This window comes from Canis lupus, chromosome 13 (genome assembly GCF_003254725.2).
Source record: "Canis lupus dingo isolate Sandy chromosome 13, ASM325472v2, whole genome shotgun sequence".
Lineage (NCBI taxonomy): Eukaryota > Metazoa > Chordata > Mammalia > Carnivora > Canidae > Canis > Canis lupus.
The window spans coordinates 1-17,802 of record NC_064255.1 but is presented as its reverse complement, the minus strand read 5'-3'; the positions used below and the strand labels follow the sequence as shown (position 1 = coordinate 17,802).

The 17,802-nt window shown below is 42.5% G+C and overlaps 2 pseudogenes; one reads left to right on the top strand and one right to left on the bottom strand.

Annotated features, from left to right (window-relative positions):
* Positions 1–22: 22 nt before the first annotated feature.
* On the bottom strand, positions 23–748 carry LOC112642964 (translocon-associated protein subunit gamma-like; annotated as a pseudogene).
* Positions 680–12,083, top strand: LOC112641975 (transmembrane protein 229A-like; annotated as a pseudogene).
* The last annotated feature ends 5,719 nt before the right edge of the window (positions 12,084–17,802 follow it).

The window sequence follows — 17,802 nt, the reverse complement described above, 5'->3', positions numbered from 1 at the left end:
ATGTTCACCACAAGTACAGCTATTTTTTTTCCTTTCAATTCATTTAATTTCAACAATCTGTCAAAAAAGAGCCAATAGACAAATACTGAATTAAATTTGGTTGGGTTTTTCAAACCCTCCAACTGCAGACTATAAAAACATCTTGTGTGTCTCTCATTCTGACCACCCTGTTACTTTTCCATATACCACAGGCCACCCATAGATACAAAGCCAGGGGCCAAAGCCGGTACAGTCTACTTGGAGCCAGTAGACAGAAGGGGATGAGGCCTGATGAAGCACTTATGGACAAAATATAGTTCACCGTTGGGTTGAAGTTCTTCAATATAAAGAAGAAGGCAACAATGACCAAGACCAGGAATTGGGTGACCAGGAATAGAAGATGGAAAATGTTGTAGCTTCATAATCAGCAACTTCATTCTTCTTCCACAAAATTCTTTCATCTTTTTCCTTTCGAGACATCTTTCTGTTATCAGCTTCAGAGAGTTTTCGAGTCACTTCTTTGGAAACAGCATCCTCCCTCTTCTGTGCTACTTTGTGTTTGAGAACAAATTTCACGTTTTTGTATGCGAAAGCCACCAGGTAAGTGCTTACGAGGGTCATCACACTGTAGAGCATGGCCGACTGAATGAGATCCATATGCCAAATTTGCCAATACAGCCAGATGGGGATGGCTGACACGATGAAGGCGTTCCCGAAGAAGAGCGTGGAGGACTTGGCCGACAGGTTGCCACACAAGGCTATTGCAGTATCATGGACTATATTCCTTATGCTGTGCCTTTTATTCCTCTGACTTATTCATTCCCTAACTGCAAACCTGTATCTCCCACTCCCTGCACCTCGCTCCCACCTCCTCTCTGTCAACCATCAGTTTGTTCTTTGTATTTATCGTCCCGATTCTGCATTTTTTTGTTTGTTTATTCTTTTTTTGTAGTTTTCTTTTGGATTCCACGTGTGAGTGAAACCATGGTATTTGTCTTTATCAGTCTACCTTATTTCACTCAGCATAATACCTGCTAGGTCCATCCTTCTTGTCTCTGAAGGCATGATCTTATCCTTTTTATGGCTGCATAATATTCCTCTGTGTGTGTGTCTGTGTGTGTGTGTGTGTGTGTGTGTGTGATATCTTCCTTCTTTCTTATCTTTTGATAAGTGTCCTATTGATGGACACTTAGGTTGCTTCCATATCTTGACTATTGTAAATAATGCTGCAGGAAACATAGCGATGCATATATATCTTTTCAAATTAGTGTTTACATTTCCTTTGGGGTAAATATCTAACAGTGGAATTATTGGATCGTATCATATTTCCATCTTAATTTTTTGAGGAAGCTCTGTACTATTTTCCACAGTGGCTGTCCCACTTTATATTCCCACCAACAGTATACAAGTGTTCCTTTTTATCCACATCCTTATCAACACTTGTTTTCTTGTCTTTTTAATTTTAGCCATTCTGATACATGTAAGGTGATATCTCATTATGGTTTTTTTTTTTCATTATGGTTTTGATTTGCATTTCCCAGATGAATGATGTTGAACAACTTTTCATGCAGTCTGTTGGCCATGTATGTTTGTATATATTGTAACATTTTTACCATGATGAAAGATTTTAAACTATTTAAATCCTCACTGGTAAGGGCCTGGTTTGATCAATAGTGAATCACTCAATCAATGCACTACTTAGTTGTTTCAAATAAAAATTGAAGATTAATTCTTTATGCATAGATCTGGAATGATTTATGTGCAGAGTTAATAGGTGAAACAAGTAAGGTACAGAATAAAATGTATAGTATATTAGCGTCAGCATAAAAAATGGTAGAGGAGACTTCTATTCACTAGTATATGCATAGAATATCTCTGCATAGACAGCCAACTAACTAATACTAACCTAATGATATTGCCCCAAAAGGAAAATGGGTGGGTGGAGGACAAATGTCAGAGGGAAATTTTCTCTGCATAACTTTCTGTATCTTATAAATATTGACCATAGGAAAATAGTAGTTCTTTTTTATCTAAGAATAGTTCACATACAATGTGAATTGTTTTTAAATTAAATAAAAGCTAGATTAAAAAATCATCTAGGCTTGGGCTCCGCCTCTCCAAGAGTTATTTTAACCTATTTTGAAATACAATTTACTATTTTGGAATTTCCCTAGCAATAAATGGTACTTCTTAGCCTATCACACATTATTTCAGGGAACCAATGAGAAAACAAGCATGAGAGCACTTTGTAGACTATAAAGTAGTATGCATGGGATCCCTGGGTGGCGCAGCGGTTTAGCACCTGCCTTTGGCCCAGGTAGCAATCTTGGAGACCCGGTATCAAATCCCACGTCGGGCTCCTGGTGCATGGAGCCTGCTTCTCCCTCTGCCTGTGTCTCTGCCTCTCTCTCTCTCTCTCTCTCTGTGACTATCATAAATAAATAAAAATTAAAAAAAAATAAAGTAGTATGCAAAGGCAAAAAAAAATGTGTATATATAACAGTATTGACTGAGCCTAGATCCTTACTATAAAATAAATACTGAATATTCTAATAGTTTTGTTGAAACTCAGTTTAAGAATACAAATTCTAACCCATTTCTTTGCAAAGTGTTTATTCTGGCTCCAAACAATGATTTTTTTAGCCTTAAACACAAAAAAGAACTCACCTCATGTCATGTAATATTAAAAAAATAGTCATGTGTAACTCAAACAATAACACATTAATGTACTAGGAAAGGGAACACCTGGGTGGCTCAGTCCAGTAAGAGTCTGCCTTCAGCTCTGGTCATGATCCTAGGGTCCTGAGATGGAGCCCTACATTGGGATCTCTGCTGAGCAGGGAGCCTGCTTCTCCCTCTACCTTCTCCCTCTGCACCCCCTTCCTGTTCATACTCTCTCTCTGAAGTAAATAAATAGTTTTTTAAATGTTCTAGGAAATTGACCTCAAAAAATCCTACTGTGAGGATTTGCTTACCAGGAAGAGAACTTTTAAAGAATAAACAATTACCCCAAACATGAGAATGTATGTATATAAATGCAAATTATCATATATCTAATTTACCCCAGAAAGAGATAAATGCCCCATGTACATTCTAGAATGAGAATGCCATGTATGATTCATTTTCTTGCCAACTTCTGTTGACTGATGATATCTTCTTGTATCATTCTGTTGAATGAGATTCCAAGGCAAACTCTGGACTTAATGGGAAAACATGCAGCAATAATTATGTCTGCCATGTATGTGAGAGTAAGGAACAGTTGGAAGGCCAGACACAGTCACAACTGCTCTCTACATTCGCATATGTTTCCCCTTTCTTCTTCCCTTCTGCCCTTCAGCACCATAATTTTCTACAAAAAGATTGCTAGGAAAGAGGTTCAGAATAGGATTTAGGCAGACTGGTAGTAAGAAAGAAAGAAGTGTTCTCCTCCCTAGACTTCCTTAGCAAGAGGAAAGGATGAAGAGATGGAAGAAAAACTTGTTTGGAGCTCAGTTAGTTTTTCGCTCTGGTTATTATCACGACTAGTTCATATCAATACTACTAGATTTCATTTATATACAATGTAATCAATGAAGGTCAAGAATGTCCAAACAGTAGCTCATTTAAATCAACATTAGAATCCACAGAAGTTGAATGATCTCCTTTTTGTGTATGTCTCCTTTTTTTTGTTTTGAGATTTTTATTTATATGAAAGAGAAAGAGAGAGAGAGCCAAAGCCTTAAAATGTATATAAGTTTGATTCTCTATTTAAACTTTAAGGGTATGTGGTCTAGGTAAATAAACATGGCTACATGAAGAAGATAATTAAGGAAATGCTTGTCGCATAAAAGTTTATAGCAGCAAAACTTTTGAAACAACCTAACCAGCTAAAAATTGGGGATTGGCTAAACAAACTATGGGATATCTCTACAAAGGAATCTATTGTCGTCATACCCATGATGTAGCAGATTATCAAATGAAAAGATGCTCCCTAATCACCAATAAGTGACAAGAGCAATTATAAATTATAAAAGGAATGCATAATATAATCTTCTTTTTGGTGATACTAGAATATTGTTGAAAGCCTACATACCAAAATATTAACAGTGGTTATCTATGGGTGGTGGTATCACGGGGGATGTGTACTTCTTTTACTTTCTACATATATTTATTTCCAAATCATTCAATAGACAAGCATATCTTTTGTAGTAAGCTATACTTGAAACTTCAAGAGGAGTAGACTTTGTTATATTCATTTTTTATGTCCAAGATATAGCACAAAATATTGCACATAAGTGTTCCATAACTGTGTGTTGAAGAAAAATATATTTAAACATATATTTATATTTAGTTATTATAAATAAAATTCATATAGGATATAAATATAAGAAATATATATTCTCTAAAGCAAGAGTTGTGGCAGTCGTAATCTCAGAGGAAAGCAATATGTCACCAACACGACCATTCACAGAAGAAACAGTCACACAGGTCAGGCCAAATAACTACAGTTAAAGGAAGAAAACCACTAAGTAATCACCAGGTGGCAGGAAATAGAACCAGCAACTTAGCTAAAGAAGCCAATGAATATAGTGAGTTCTAGAAACTGCATCCTCCACAGAGGGCCTAAGAAATCCAGGCTCTTGGCCAACAGGACTGACTCAGGCCTCCTTCATTTCCTTCTGGAATTCAAGTGAAAATAACTCCTCTCTTCTGAGCCCTGATCAGTAAGCTTGTTTCACACAGCTAGGGTGGGTGCTTAGAACCCTCCAGTGGGCTGGAGACATTTTGTAAGATAGGGAGTGTAGTCTGGAAGAAGGAATTTTTAGATTTTAAATGAGAAACAACTCTGCCATTACCAGCGTGTGAGTTTTGCCAAGTTGCATTTTCGTTTTACTTGTTAAGTATGAATTAGAAAAATAGCTGTTTGTCACAAGATTGAGGACAAAATGGATAATGACTGAAAAAAAATTAAGAAGTACCATAACTAGGTGTTAAACTATAAAATATATTACCTTTACTACCCTAGAAAGAGAGAAATGCCCCATATACATTCTAGAATGAGAATGCCATGTATGATTCATACGGAAGATGCTGAAATATAATATGTACTTAGGTTTTGGAGACCAGATACAAGTGGACTTGGGTGGCAGCCCGGGTGGCTCAGCGGTTTAGTGCCGCCTTCCGCCTGGGGTGTGATCCTGGGGACCTGGGATCGAGTCCCACGTCAGGCTCCCTGCGTGGAGCATGCTTCTCCCTCTCCCTGAGTCTCTGTCTCTGTCTCTCTCTCTGTGTCTCTCATGAATAAGTAAAATCTTCAAAAAAATGAGTGGACTTGGGTAACTAGATGAACACATGCAAATCTATTGGTTAAGTCTCTGCACGGAAGCATTCCTAAGTTTTTAGGTTATGACAGCCACAAATAGATGTGTTAACTGGAATAGCAGGATGTGATTTTGCTGAACTTCGATATCTAGAGACATGTCCCAACAGCGCACAGGAATACATTTGCATTCCATACTTATTTTCCTGTTATCTGAGCTCTATCTTCTATTCCACACCAAACAGCGAGCCCTTCCAGACAGCCCCATTTGTACAAATAAAGAGCCATTACTAATTTGTCATGAAACGCAGAAGGGGGAAAGTGTGGCACAATAAATAAGTGTACTGAACAGTAACAACAAAAGGATGTGAAAGATTGCATAGGTTAATGATTAAAATGATAGCCAAAGGGATGGAGTAGCTGGGGAGGGGTTAGGGATTCTTAAAGGAAAGCCCATTAGAACTATAAACAGAATGATCTTTTTTATTAAATCTGCAACTTCAACTCATTCAAGGTGGCTTTAATACAAGAACATAAGAGACAACACAGTGTGTGGCAAATGAGCTGTGATGTCAAGTAGAAATGACTTCATTGTTGGCATTGGACTTATTAGCTAAGACCTTGAGCAAGTAACTTTTCTGAGCCCCAGTTTCAATATCTGTTCAAAAAAATAAGAGAACGTTGTAGGAATTACTGATAATCTATGTGAAGTGCGGGATCCCTGGGTAGCGCAGCGGTTTGGCGCCTGCCTTTGGCCCAGGGCGCGATCCTGGAGACCCGGGATCGAATCCCACATCGGGCTCCCGGAGCATGGAGCCTGCTTCTCCCTCTGCCTGTGTCTCTGCCTCTCTCTCTCTCTCTCTCTCTCTGTGACTATCATAAATAGATGGAAATTTAAAAAAAAAAAAATCTATGTGAAGTGCACAGCTGACATGTAGGTGCGCATTAAGTAGTATCCATTGACAGTGATGACCTCTCACCCATAAACCTCAACCAAGTAGTTTTATTCAAAATAAACTCCTTCCTCTGAAAACATAATGGAATTAACTAGGGAGGGGAAATCCTCTCCTTGCGCACTGAAGGTGAGTCACTGGCAGGCAGGCAGAAATTGCACAAAGGGAGTGTTTCTGATTTGAATATTGCTCAAAGTGAAAATTTTAAGCAAGATTTTCCAAAATAGCTTGGTGCTCTTTTGGTTTTTCTTTAAGTGTTGTGAATTTAAAGAATTTATTCAAAATCTGTTCCTTAGGGCGCCTCGGTGGCTCAGTCAGTTAAGTGTCTGCCTCCGGCTCAGGGACCCTGGGATGGAGCTCCACATCAGGCTCCCTGCTCCATGCGGACCCTGCTTCTCTCTCTCCTGCTACCCACCACCTCCACCCCTACTTGTGCTCTCACTCTCTCTCTTTTTTTTATCTCTGTCAAATAAATAAATAAAATTTTTAAAAAGAAAAAAGGAAAAGAAGAGTATAGGTAAAGTAAATGAAACTGTAGACGTATGCAGACAAATATTTTACACGGCTGTTTTTATGGAACTGTCAATCAATCTCTCTCTCCCTTCCCCTGCCCTCCACACACACTAAGGATGAGCATCATTTTAGCTAAACTCAATGTCAGCCTTGCTTCTTTGTTACCTTTACCTGTCCTTACTCAAAGTATTCTCCTCAGATTCCAAACTGGTCCTCACTATTCGATTGTGTGAATCCAAGATCAGACATCTCTAAAGCTTATTGTCTACGTGGCCATGACATTATTGTTTGGCTGTCTTCATTAACATGACTTCTATTGTCTTCATCAACACAACTTTTTTATTCTAGGAAGCTCTGGAGCATAATGTTTATTGATTCTCAATGCTTTTTGAAACACTCACCTCAAGACACTCATCTTATGTCCACCAATCCAAAACTAGTTTATCATAATCATTAGCTAATTCTAATCAAGCCCTTGTATTGAAAGACCCATTTTAGACTCAAACCCAAAAACCACTTAAATAGTCCAACGTTGTCCTTCCTGCTCCAAGATGCTATTAAAACTTTGTCAAGGAAGAAAGCTTACTTACCATGGTAAGCAACAAACTCAGTTTTGCCTTAGCAACAGGCTATTTTGGTAGTATTTTTTAGGGAGCTAGCATTCAGCAATTGCAAGCCTTGGAGCGGGTGTTCTTAGTTTGATGATTATAGTATATAGGAGGGGGGTGTATGGGTATAATTTGATCTATAATAAGAAAGTTTTTATATCTAGTGTTAATGTGGCTGCTGCCTTTTACTGTTTTCTTCTGTCATTACATTCATGCTTTACCCTAGTGAAATTCCCTTAAGCTTTCTTCTAAATGCTGTACTCTCCCCTCACTTTCCTTTGTTCTTCTGGTGTGCAATGAAAGGTCTCAGGCATTCCGCACATATAAAAGACTATAACCATGACCCCATATTCACTAGACAACAACTCACTGAAGATTATCATAATCCTCCAGAGGACCCTTCTCCTAATTAGCAGATCTCTCCCTGGTCACACTAGCTACACAGCTCAACCTGGCCAGTCCAGAATGGTTACATCTCTACAGGTGGTTACTGAGACAGCTTCACAGCTTCTGAGGACAAAGAAGACTGTCTTTTCCATGGAAGAACAATGCTTCAAAACATCCTTTGAATGGCTACTTTCTAACCTAGGGAGTCTCAACTCATGTTATTTTATTGCAGATTCCTGTTTCCTATTTTTAAATTCCCCTCACCCTTATGACCACCAACTCCCAGCAAGTTGCTGCTTTAAACAGGTGGATCTTTGCAACCTAATGTTTGTAGTAGTCAAGACCAACACAGAAATGCTTTTAAGCATTTTATGATCATGGAGATTCTGATGCAACCATTGTAAATTATAAAATCATCATGGATCAGCAAAGCCGTGCTTCAGTTTTCCATTTGGAAACCCAGCAATGAAGTGTTTAAAACAAAAGAACAATGTGAAGATAAGGCAGAAACAAAGATTGGTATCATTGGTGGGCTAGCTTTTCAGAATGGTAGAAGATATTCACTTTTTTTAAAATGAGGCAATGAGTGTAAATAATTAATAATAGCAAGTTATATAATGAATAGCTTCCTTGCCCCTTGTTTCATGCCTTTTTAAAAACTTTTCCTTTTATCCTTTTGGTCTACTTTTTAAAAAAGTTAGTGTTTCATACATTTTGAAGTGGCATAACTAAGGCGAGGCCACAACAAAAATATAAAAAGAAATATAGAATAACAGGTAATAGCTGCTTTTTCTACTACGGACTTATAACTGTTTTTTTTTTTTTAATTTTTATTTATTTATGATAGTTACAGAGAGAGAGAGAGGCAGAGACACAGGCAGAGGGAGAAGCAGGCTCCATGCACCGGGAGCCCGATGTGGGATTCGATCCTGGGTCTCCAGGATCACGCCCTGGGCCAAAGGCAGGCGCCAAACCGCTGCGCCACCCAGGGATCCCCAGACTTATAACTGTTAATTTCTATTTTGCATTACTTCTCCCGGAATAAATGAGAAACAGATTCAAAAAAAGGACCTAGAACATTGAGATTTTTAGTAATCTAACCCACTCCCCACTTAGCAGAGCAATACATTGACAGCAGTGGTGAGACACAAGCTTTTTATTATACATTCCCTAATTTTAAAAAATTAGCGTGTTTAGAACATGCATGTACTATACATGCATAAATTTTATACATGTCTTATTATACCAATATAATTCATAAGACATGTATGGTACACAAAATTGAAATTTTGTTAAGTGTGGAGGCTAAAAATACAGAAATAGAAGATACCAATTTTTGTGTTTAATCCAAAAGATTTTCCTACATTCCCTGAGATGAACTAGTCTGAACTATCAAATTAGATCTTTCAAGGTTTTCCTTGCATCTTTAAGAAAGTTTATAATAGGGCAGCTCCGGTGGCTCAGCAGTTTAGTGCTGCCTTCAGCCCAGGGCCTGATCCTGGAGACCTGGGATCGAGTCCCACGTCAGGCTCCCTGCATGGAGCCTGCTTCTCCCTCTGCCTGTGTCTCTACCCCTCTGTCTGTCTCTCATGAATAAATAAAATCTTAAAAAGAAGCGCAGCCCCCAACACACCAAAGTTCTAGATTCTCTCATTTTACCTTAAATAGATTAATTAATTAATTAATTAATTAATTAAAAAATCTCACTCTCAGTCTTCATCTCTGGGATGATCTAGTTCTGCAAGGAGAAAAAGCAGCACTGGGGTGTAAGAGGCAGAGACACAGGCAGAGGAGAAGCAGGCTCCATGCAGGGAGCCCGACGCAGGACTCGATCCCGGGACCCCAGGATCATGCCCTGGGCTGAAGGCAGGCGCCAAACCGCTGAGCCACCCAGGGATCCCTCAAGGGTGCTATTCCTGACAAGAGCCTCCGCGGCAGCCAGAGCAACGTCCAACCCAACTGGCCTCAGATCATTTCATAATTCGGGGGTGGGAGGTGGGGGGTGGGGAGCTTTGAATCTCTGTCTTGGCCCCTAGCAGACTAACCTAGGAAAACAGGCTTGTCGGGGAGAGAGAGTGAAAAAGTGAACCAGGGGACATTTCGGATGCTGGGGTGCGGCACGGAGTCTCGTGTTTATTCTTCGTGCCTGGGACACGGCCGGCTTTGAATCAGAACATTAAATACACAGCACCGCAGCCTGGGCCCGGCCCGGCCTCTGGCGTGTGGCGCGAGGCCCTCCGCCTCGCCAGCGGGCCCGGCCCTGGTTCCGCGCTCCCGGGAGTGCCGGGCCCCCGCGCAGCCGGCGCAGCTCGGGTCACCCCTGGTGGGGGTTTCTCCGCTCCTGCCTCCCCCGCCGACGCCGTCCCAGGAGGAGGGCGGAGAGGCGCGGCCGGGCTTCCTCGCCGGGACCCCGCGGGCCTCTGCGCGGAGGGCGGAGCGGGAGGGGGGCCCGGCGAAGGCGGGAGAGGGCGAGCCGGAGGGGAGCACGGGGAGGCCGGGAAGGGCGTCACTGCTCGCTCTCCGCTTCAGGAGCCGGCGGCAGAGGCGGCGGGGCGGGGCGGCGGCGGCGACGGGGTTCGCAGCGGTCCTCGCCTCCACTCCTCCGTGGGCCGCGCGGAGGGAGCGCGGGCGCGGCCGGCTGCACCCACCCGGGCCGGAGGGCAGGGCGCGGGGGGTGGGGCTGCGCGGGGGGCTCCGCGGGCTGGGCGGCCGCGCGTCTCCCGGACACTAGGGCTCCGGCTGCACCCACGCGGGCCGGAGGGCAGGGCGCGGGGCGGGGGGTGCTGCGCGGGGGTGCTCCGCGGGCTGGGCGGCCGCGCGTCTCCCGGACACTAGGGCTCCGGCTGCACCCACCCGGGCCGGAGGGCAGGGCGCGGGGCGGGGGGTGCTGCGCGGGGGTGCTCCGCGGGCTGGGCGGCCGCGCGTCTCCCGGACACTAGGGCTCCGGCTGCACCCACCGGGCCGGAGGGCAGGGCGCGGGGGGAGGGGGGCGCTGCGCGGGGGTGCTCCGCGGGCTGGGCGGCCGCGCGTCTCCCGGACACTAGGGCTCCGGCTGCACCCACCCGGGCCGGAGGGCAGGGCGCGGGGCGGGGGGTGCTGCGCGGGGGTGCTCCGCGGGCTGGGCGGCCGCGCGTCTCCCGGACACTAGGGCTCCGGCTGCACCCACCGGGCCGGAGGGCAGGGCGCGGGGGGAGGGGGGCGCTGCGCGGGGGGCTCCGCGGGCTGGGCGGCCGCGCGTTTCCCGGACACTAGGGCTCCGGCTGCCATCGGGCCGCGGCCGGGACGGAGCTCCCTGCGCTCCCCCGGGGGCCTCGGCGGCGCGGCCCCGCAGCTCCACGCACGCGGCGATGCGGGCGCGGAGGGGCGGGCGGGCGGGGGCGCGAGGCTGCCGCCAGCCGCCCGGAGCCGCTGTCCACTGCTGAAGCGCCGGCCGCCGGCGCCGCGCTGCCCGCCTGGAGCGACTCTGCTAGTACGGGACGCACGGGATGCCCGGGACGCCTCGCTCGCAGCCCGGACCTCCGCAGGCTGGGGTTCTCCTCGCCCGCCGCCGCCTGCTGCACTCGCTCACCCGCTTCGCCCCGGAGAAGGTCTGCCTGCCGGCCGCGCTGCCCCAGCGCCTCCGTCTTCAGTTCTCCGGCCTCCCCGTCGGCCCGCGTGGCGCTGCAGACCCCGGCGGCCAGGCGCTGCGGCTCGGCCTGCGCGGCGGACCGGCGCGGCGGTGCGGGGCCGCTGCGCTGGGGCTGCGGGACTGCAGGACGTGCTGGCGCTCTCCCGCGGCCCAGTGCTCCCGAAGCGCTTCCTGCGCCTGCGGCACCGGGGCCGCCCGAGCAGCGGCCCCAGCCTTGGCCGCGCGCGCCCCCGCCGCTCCGGGCGCAGGTGGCCGGCGACGACCGCCGAGGCACCGGGGGCGTCGGGGAGCCCCGCTCGGGGGCTGCCGGACCCGCTCCGCTTTCTCTTCTTCGGAACGCACGGCTTTTGGGATGAGATCCTCTTCACTTTCTTGGGCAGGCAGACGGGCCGACCAGCGGCCACACGTCGCTCTGGTCCTCCTTTCTGTAGGGCAGCTGCAGCTTCGTGGTGGAGAAACTCTACTTCCACCTGCACTGGAGCCGCGGCTGGAGCACCTGGAAGCGGTGCCCGTCTACGTGACCTTCCTCTACGCGTGGGAGCTGTGCCGGGGCCTGGGCCTCCGCTCGTGCGGCGCTTGCTCCTGGGACTATTCTCACTACCCACTCAATTTCATGGGCCTCATCACCCTGCTGTATTTACCTGGTTGGATATTCCTTAGTGTGTACCAGGACCTACTTGGTGTTGTGCCGGGTTCAGTACATACCAACTATCTAAAAGAAAAAAAAAAAGTCATTCGAGTCCCGCGAACCAATTCGATTTATTTTTACACGTTTAAAACGGAGTGGTTTTTTTAGCCTTTTAATTTTTATACGGTTTCCTAAGCTCTTCTAATATGTTTTATTCGACTTTTCGGTTTTTCTGACACTTTGGAACCTATGCATAATACAACATTTTGAAATTTTACTCGAAACATAACTCAAAGTACTTGTCAATATTTAAAATCCCTTACAAGCCCAAACAGCAAAACCATGATACCTTAACATCAGAAGCTGTAGTATATTCACTTATTTGGGCATGGGTGGGTGATAACTACTAGGTTTTTGTTGTTGTTGTTGTTGTTTAAGAATGAAGTTATTCAAATCAGAAATTAATGATCTACAAGATTTGGTGAAATTTTCTAATTCAGTGATTTTTTTTACTTTCTTTTTAATCCAATTTCATTTTAATTCCCTGCCCTATTTACCAATCACTGCTGAAACTCAGTGTCTTTTATTCCTAGAATGACAGTTAATAACTCTTAAAGTGCCTCCCTCTAGCGCGCAAGTGGAAAGAAACTGACAAATGTGAAAACACATCCTATGGATCGATTTTTAAATAAATCTTTTCTAGCAACTCAGACAGGTGACACTGTGTTAAGATTTTTGATCTTCATCCTGGAGATGATTGTTTTTCCAATGTGGATTAGCCTTAAACGCCAAGTGTGTTGACATTGATCAGATGCTGTGTTATCTATAGTTGTAAACTTTTGTTGTAAAATGTTCACCTTATATGCCCAAAGGCCAAGCAAAATTTTATCACCCACAATAGCATTCTAACCCTAAGGACTCTTTCTACACGGAGCTTCAAGAACAGAAACAGTTCCTTGGAATAAAATGAACCTGAATGTTCATTATCCTCGCATTAGACCTAATTGCTTACCGTGAATACAGATAGGCGTTTTCAGAGTATTTCTGCCACGGCTCACTTGTAATCGTCTTTCTTTTTCCTTCTGGACCCACAGAGTTCTTGGGCCAAACCTGATGTGCTAATGTGCAGTATAAATCAATGATAGCTTTTTGGTGACTCATTATTGTCTGGAAGCTCCAAAGTTCAATGAGATGATAAAAACCGCTTTAAGAAATCATGTCTAATCAATAATAATGTACTTTAAGGTTGTTTGTTGTTTTATTATATTTAGAAAAGATGTAGAATTGAGTATAGCTCAGCCAAGGATGACTAACACTTTCTCAGTTTTCATTATGAAAATTATGAGGAAAACTTACAGTTTGTACAAATGAATTGTTTCCGCTTCAAATTATTAGCTTGTCTATGCTATGAAAGGGGACTTCTTTCTGGTTTCAAAAAATATTTGCTATGGCAGTGAAAACAAATATGTATTTAGATGATTGTTGGGAATAATTTTGAGAATGTTATTTTAATTCACTATCTGAGGTTGTGAGCTAAATTATAAATAATGCAATATAATCAACCCCACCTGTGGAATGGATCGTGTCAAACTGATTATTTTAGCTAGTCAAAGCTGAGTAGCAAACCAAATGTTTGCAGAAAGTTAAAGTGTCACTTTATGAAACTTGGTCATAGGTAAAGGATTTCTGAAAACACTGGCCAGAGAAAAGTAGAAGTATAGACACTAAAGTTAGTCAGATGCTAAGCAAATATTTGTAATATGAATGTGACCCATTGCACAGGAATCTGAGTTAGGTGTGGCACCACACCACACATTCCTGTGAATGCTTAACCAAATCCTTGACTTCTAGGATACTTGCTAAATGTACATGTTTGCACTTACATCCTTCATATACGGCTCCTCATCCCTGCTTACCTGCTTACCAACGTTCCTAGGTTCAGAAATCTGTCAGGAAGTAGGAAAGCCTGCTACTTTTTGTTTGTTTGTTTTTGCTTTTAATGTTAATCCTATTTTAAAGAAAAAACAAGTTTTCCATCCATTCAGTTCATTCAAGAAATAATTACTGTGCACCCATTATTTGCAAGGCATTTGCCTAAATTCTGCAGATACAGCAATGACCCAACACAAACAAAATCTGTCCTTATGAAGCTCAGGTATTAGTGTTTTGGAAGTTATACTTAACTCGGAAAGCTACTGTTTTAGCACTAGGCAACGAGAGGCAGTTGCTAGGAGGGTCCTCATCAGGCTGGATATTCATCAGAATAAACATCAATCCATCATCTCTAAAACAAAAGTCCATTAACAGCCCCTCTTCTAGTTCTACAAAGACTTCATCCGTATGTATTCCGGAAGTGATTATCCTGTCTATGAACTCAGCACCTTGCTCTAAGACTTCTTGTTATGTGTTTACTCAATTTCTTAATTGACATTTTGCTATAACTGAAACTTGAAAGAAAAAACATGGCAAGAATCATCAGATCAATCAATTTTGTTAACTCATTAGCAGTTCAGACATAGAAGTGACAAGCCAATATAATAGTTAATATTTAAGGAACACCACCTGACAAAAATGAGCCTCTATTACATACATAAAATCTGAAGTGAATATATGTATATATCCACGTATATGTTTTAAATGAGTAACATTTATACATCTTAAGTAGATGTATATAATCTTAATATATATCCATATACAAAGTAATGCATATAAAATATGATCTATATCTCTTAATTGTAGATATATATACATATGTATACAGATACATACAGACACAAACCCACAGATTTTACTTAAACCTCTAGCAACCCTCCTTTTACAACCAAGACAATGAAACTGAAGCCGGAAGAGGTTAAGTAACTGCTCAAGTCATACAGCTATTGAATATTTAGACTTGAATCCAAGTACTCTGTACTCCAGGGTCTGTTTTTAACAGCAACACTGTCATGCCTCTGTCTACTGACCGCAATGATTTTGGATCTTCTACGGATTTCGCCTTGCAGTTTGTATTGCTCTTCCCTTTCACTATCACAAATGCAAGTGTAGATGTCTAATAACCAGGCACTAGTAACAAAAACACTCTATTCCATGGGAAATAACAACGATTTATTAATACCAGGATACATAACTGAAAATCAGCCTAGTACTAATTCCTCAGGTAATAGTCTTATATTAAGCAGAGCTCTGAAGTGGAGTTCTTCATTTGAAGTCAGGCAATCTTGATCGAAGAATAATACACCAAGAAGCATGATACCTTATATCACAAGCTAGGAAAAATACATAATTATTGCTACATATTTAACATAGCATTTGGAAGGATCATCATTGTGAGAGCTAAATGCTCCAAAAGTTAAAATTAAATTTTTTGCACCAACATTTATTGGATTGTGGAGTTGGATTAAATACCTTAAAGTCTAAGGAGTCCTGAACAGAAAACATGGAAGAAAAGTAACAAGTATGATTTTTGCTCCATGTTTAACTTCAACAACACTGAAATTTTCTTCTAAAGGTGCTTTAAATTTTAAATCAATTCTATCTGGGCACTGTATCTACAGAGAAATATGATCTTTCAAATTTCTCATGTTAACAAGGACATTTTTAGGTTCTGCAAAGACTCCAAAAGGTTGATAATCTATATCAATATTTCAGATATTTCGGTGTACCTAACTTTGAATATTTTATCAATATTTGACATTCATGTTTCGACTCAGCAAAACACAACTTAGAAAAGTATGACCTGTCCTTTGTTATTTAAAAAATGTTTCTAATTGGTTAATCCTATCCTTTTGAAAAACTAATTTTCCCATACTCTTTTGAAATAGACTCCATTGACATAATGGACCTGGTTCTTTTAAGAGGGCTGGTGAAGAATTTTGGTAGACTGTTTTGGTTCTTTTTCCACTTCCATAATACAGTTAAAAATCAATATACTTGGAAAGGAAGTTATAGTCATGCTACAGACTTGGAGTGATAAATAAATCATTGTATTGTAATATCTGAAAGCATTTTAATAAAATCATTTTTTGTTTATATTAAAAGGCATTAAAAACACTTTAGATTTTAAATTAATTTTAAATATACTATCTCCAATATGTTTTCCAACATTGTTTAATGGAACTAAGCTCCTTTACTGAGGGGAAATAAAAGAAACACTCTTTCCCTCCCTCCATCAAACACATGCTTCAGTTTATGCTGAAGAGAAAGATGGCTGTAAAAGATGATGTTGTTGTGTTGCCAGGTTTTTTTTTTTTCTTTCTATTCTTAGACTTGGTACCAGAGGAACCAACAAAAGCAGCAATTGTTTGTGCGGACTTCTATTCACTAGAATTTGCCTCATTCTGATTTTTAACATTGAGGTATGAAACCATCCACAGAGGCAGTGGCTTCTAGACACTAGCAACCCAATTGTAAATTAAACTGGGATGAGTGTAGCGAATTTTTCCCTAGAGACTTTTTCTCTTAATATAAAGAGAACATAAATTTAGAGACTTTTCCCCTTAATTCTTAAATTCTCTTTGCAGAAATGGTCTTTCTTTCTCTTTTCCCCTTAGAGGGAAAGAGAAAGAAAGAAAGGGTGGGAGTGAGGGACTGGTCTTTGACATACAGAAAGACTTGATTTTCATCTTTTAATGATTCCATTAGAATCCAAACGTCACATGGACCAACTTTCCCATTTGGAAAAAATGAATTTTTACCATTATTAAGGAGAGTCCAGGTTTGAAAGAAAGCTGGTTAAACTGGTTAACAACCAGTTCCATCCCAGGCAGGAATTATTGACATGACATCTCTGACAGATGATTTCTCAACTCAGCTTGGACTGTTCAAGGCAGTATTAATTATGTTTTTCATGCAAAGACTAAATGAAGGGAAAGCTATCAACAGCTGAGCTGATAAAACCCACTCTCTGTCAGTGAAGGAAAAGGCTTTTCAAGGCTTTCAGGAGCTAACATATCTTGTGTGTTGCACATTGCTAATGTATTGCTTAATACATTGCTTGTGTATTGCAATGAAACGTTTTATAAGGCACTCTTTTCTTGTCATTAAAAAATCAGTGTTTCATTCTTTTATCATGATACGTATGGTCTTACATCTTTCCAAATGATGCCTTCATTCACTGAGTCTAGCAGCAAGGCTTTGAGAACTTTGAGAGTAATTGACATTACTTCAGAGAAAGAGGAAAAAAGAAACATTGGCTGTAGATAGAGGAGTTGAAGGTTAAATGGTAGGGACCCTGCTTGGGTTGCTGGAGTCTCAATGTGACTGGACCCAGGAGAAGCTTTTGGTTGCTTCTCAGGGCTACCTACAGAATGTCAACTGGGGGACTTTCCTGATAGTTTCCTCTGGCAGGCCTAAACAGCTGCATTAAGAAAGGAATTGAGAGGCCACAGGTGTCACAGAAGCAAGTAGCTAGCCAGGAAGGATGAAAGATGCCAATCGGAAAAAGAGAATTATATATTAAAGGGAAAGCTAGCTCCACTTTTGATGGGATTCCAACAGACATTTAGGTTATATCTGAGATACTTTATTAACGTATTATTAAGATCCATGATGAAAATAAGACTTGTTTCACAGGATCTCAGATTCAGAACTTTAAATATTTGGACCGGTAGTTGTTGTTGGGACCCTGGTCTTGCGCAGAATCATGTAGAACGTTTACTCAGCCTCATTTGATCCCCCCGACCTCTGTTGGCTACGAACGCACCGTTAAATCTGCTGTTGTCATTTCTGCAGGGCGAAGCTTTTTAAGTCTTAACTTTTCTTCGCACTAAGCACCACTGACTGACCAGGAACAGCCCGAGCGGGGGGCG